A 4113-nucleotide genomic window follows, 5' to 3' on the forward strand; every position below is an offset into this window, starting at 1 on the left:
AATTTCAATGCGGTACTCGAATGCCAATTTTGCAACAATTGATTTTGTGAGAAGACGTCAGCAGGAGTTGCATTGTATCTTTGTGGATACAGAGAAAGCATATGATGTCATGATCAAGCCAGGAGTGGCAGAGAAGTATGTGATGGTGGTGCAGGACATGTATGAGGACAGAGAGACAGTGGTGAGGTGTGCAGTAGGAGTGATAGATGGATTCAGGGTGAGGATGTGATTACATCAGTGATTGGTTTAGAGACCGTTCTTGTTTCCAGTGGTGATGGACAGGCTGACAGATGAGGTCAGGCAGGAGTCTCAGTGGACTATGATGTTTGCAGGAGACATTATGAGCTGAAGTGAGAGTAGGGAACAGGTGAAAAAAGAGTGTGGATAGGTGGAGGTATTCTCCAGAGAGAAGAGGAATGAAGTCCATAGAAGCAAGACAGAACACTTGTGTGGATGAGAGGAAAACAGGTGGAGGGAAAAACATTTAGAACTACTGGCTTATGCTGAAAATGGGCACACATTACTGCTTGAATTGGAGTGAACTGTAAATGAAGCTTGAAACAGCTGTAGGATTGCATCATTGCCTTGACACACATACTCTATGTGCAGTAAGTGGCTTGAAAAGAACTGGAATGTAAAGCCAGGAATTTCTGTCCAGTCACTGTATATGAAGCTAAAAAACAAACAAACAGGCATTACATCCAAAGCTGCCAGCCTCGAAGCCATGACAGAATATTTACGCACTGATATTATCAGCTGGTGTGCAAAGGAAGAACTCTGCCAAATGCCAGTTGAATGGCCAAACTTTGAAAACAAGCTTGTCTCAAATTGCAGGGAGTACTAGAGGTAGGGATGGGTATTGATAAGATTTTCACGATTCCGATTCCATTTTCGATTCTGTTTAACGATTCGATTCTTTATCGATTCTCTTATCGATTCTTTTTAAAAAAGGAGAACACTAAGGTCTAATAGCTTAGAACTTTGTTTTATTTGAACAAGATAGAAATTTAGGAGTAACATGGCCTTACAAACCCAACAGTGAGATCTTAAGAGATCCACAGCCTACGGCTCTTCAATGGGGTGTCACAGGGTCCCCAGGAAAAAAAAATGTAAATGTAAAATAATAAAATAAATATTCTTCTGTAGCAATAACAAAGTATAACATCAATTATTCTGTAGCAATTACACAAGAATATCCAGTAATGTCCCTGCCTACAATTAAACACATTCACTTACCGAAAATCATCTGCTGTGGCAAATGGGTGCAAACCTTGACCACAAACTTAGTCACTGCTCGGTGACATTCGTCTATCCTGGCCTGAAAGGAGACGCTAACGGTAGACTGCAGTGAGAACTGCCAGCATCTGAGCCAGACTGTCTGTCTCTCTCATCATGGTCATCTAAATGCGCAGTAATGGCAGGTTTTGTAATAAGGCAGATCGCGCTAACATAATATGCACTGTTAGTTGATTATTTACCTGCCGTATTAACGGGAGAGGACGTGCAAACGTTACCGCTGCTGCTGGGTTGAGATTCACGAGTCCGGAGCGGAATTAAAAACACGACATTCATTTAAGGTCATCGCGTGTTTTGTGAGCAAATGCTTTTGCATATTCGTAGTGTTTCCTCCCTTAAATAAAATATCTACTTTGCAAGTATTGCAAGTTGCCCATTCTCGTAAAGTATAACCAAACTTTTGAGCGTTTGAGCCGCTTAGGCGCCGTGTTTCCTGCCAGGTAAATGACGCTCCGCAACGTGGTGACGTCATTCGGGGCGACTGGAATCGATAAGGGAATCGTTTGCAAAAATGGCAAACAATTCCAAGGAATTGAAACACTGGGAACCGGTTCTCAACAAGAACCGGTTTTTCGATACCCATCCCTAACTAGAGGTCAGACCACAGGTGACCCAAACATACACAGCTAATGCACTCTCATCTGGTCAATTTTCTCTTTATTATTCCTTTTCCTGTGCAGTACTGAATGTTCCTGACACTATCTGTTCATGGCAGTAATCGATATTCTTTTGAAATGTTTTTTCCAACCTTGTGTCTAAGAAAAGTTTATCTTGGCAGCAGTGTACAGGTGTTCAAAGAAACTGAAGCAGTAAAAAAAAATGTCCCCGTTTAATAACTGCGAAGTGCTGGTGGCCAGATGTTCCAGCTTTTGACTTTTATTTTTAAAACACGCCCACTGTAATGTGTTGCTATTTCTTTTACAGTTTAATACTATCAACATCTTGGTTGCAATAAAACGTTTTTTTTTAGTGTTCCTACTGTATTTATAGGTTATTACTGTAAAGTATGAGTTCATGTCATCAACCATGTTATCTGTCTTTCTTCAGTATGACAACGAATCAGCTTTGTTGCATTAACCTCCTCTTTGCACCATAAACTCCATAAAGATAAATGCAGACTGCGCTGTTGTGGTGGTACTGTAACACTGAACTTTGTCACACAAACAGCAGAACCCACATTGTACATCCACAGCAATCAGCTGTCAATATGTCCTGAGCTAATCAGAGAACAAAATTACAACATTATAAATTGGCCACTACCTCAGCGTTAACATGTTAACATCAGCTTTTTTTATAGTCCAAAAACTCATTTTTTTGCAGCGTATAAATGTACACTTTCCAAACCTTTTTGAGGAAGATACAGTACACTTATGATAAATGCCCCAAATAGAAAACAGAATAAATCAAATGAACACTTAAGGCAAAGATAATTAATATTACTTTCCTCCGAATATTTCAAAATTAGATTTTCACAGCCTACAAGAGCATCTATATGCACTACTACCATACTACTGCTACATTGTTGCCTGCATGCATCTTAGTTAATTTGACCACAACTGCAATTCCACTGGGTTTTGCACTTACTTGGCACAGCAATGTATGTTACAGTGAAAAATGTTCCATATGCCATATATTATAACTTACACAAAGACATTATAAAGCAGTGACATGGCAACTGTATCATACTTACAACTATATCCATATAAAACCACAAAGTTATTCTGTTATCCAAACTATAGCGTTTAAGTAATTCTTTTAGTAATTATGTAATTTAAGCATGACAGCAGTATTTTAATTTACTGACCTTTTAATACAATGTGTACATGACCTTTTGCAGCGACCTTATCTGTCTCTTCAAATGTTTACTTTGCATGCAGTTAGATAAACGTGTGTCCTGTAATCTAACTAGATTACATAAAACAAAAATATGGGTTTCAGTCTGCAGAGAAAGAGAGAGATAATTTTGGGGGGTTCAGAGGGGAAAAAATCGTTTTAGTGTCTGTGTCATATTTTAATATTTGTAAATAAAGCTGTGTACTTGTTTGGTTTTGCTGTGCTGGCTCCCTCTGTTGGATGGTTGTGGAAATGCTGCACATCCTCCTTGCACACACTCACACAGACGACAATCACAAGCACGCATTTTTCCTCTGTCATTTGGTTAATACTGTGTGGCTTATTCTATTTCCAGCCTGAGCACTCTTGCATATGTGAATATACCTAATGTGTTTTTTTTGTTTTTCCGCCTGAGGGTCTTTTGTAAAGAACGAGGAATATGCCTTAGTTGTTTTCAGGCATTTCTCTCTTGCTCTCTTTTGTCTTTTACAGCTCATGAAAGAAAAAGAAAATATATAGACAGTGCCACAAGCATCAAGCCTTTGATATTTAGAGTTCAATAAATCCTATAAATGTGTCAAGCTAATTCAGGTCTGGGTATATACAATGTCTCAGAGAATGGGGTTGAGGGGGATGCATGTAATTTAAAAGCATTTCACTAAAGATGCAATGATGCCTGGCAGCTGGACACAATCGTAGCATTTTGCAGCCTCGGGGAGCTTGAGGCAGTTTATAACATCGACTCTCGCTCACGTCCAGCTCTTGCATATTTTGTGTTTCAGTTCTCGGGAACAAACGTCACAGAAGCTGCTGCTTGCCATTTTTTACCCCACTCAAAACCTGACAGCTGTTGCGGCACGGGACTGATAAAAATATGTGCATGTAGAGAAATCTTATCGGCTGACACTGTCCGCTGCTACTGGCAATTTATGGCTTTTCTTATCAGAAAAAAAAGAAAGATTATTGAACAAACTGAGAAAGGGT

The sequence above is a fragment of the Neolamprologus multifasciatus genome, chromosome 4, assembly GCF_963576455.1.
Source record: "Neolamprologus multifasciatus chromosome 4, fNeoMul1.2, whole genome shotgun sequence".
NCBI classification, from domain to species: domain Eukaryota; kingdom Metazoa; phylum Chordata; class Actinopteri; order Cichliformes; family Cichlidae; genus Neolamprologus; species Neolamprologus multifasciatus.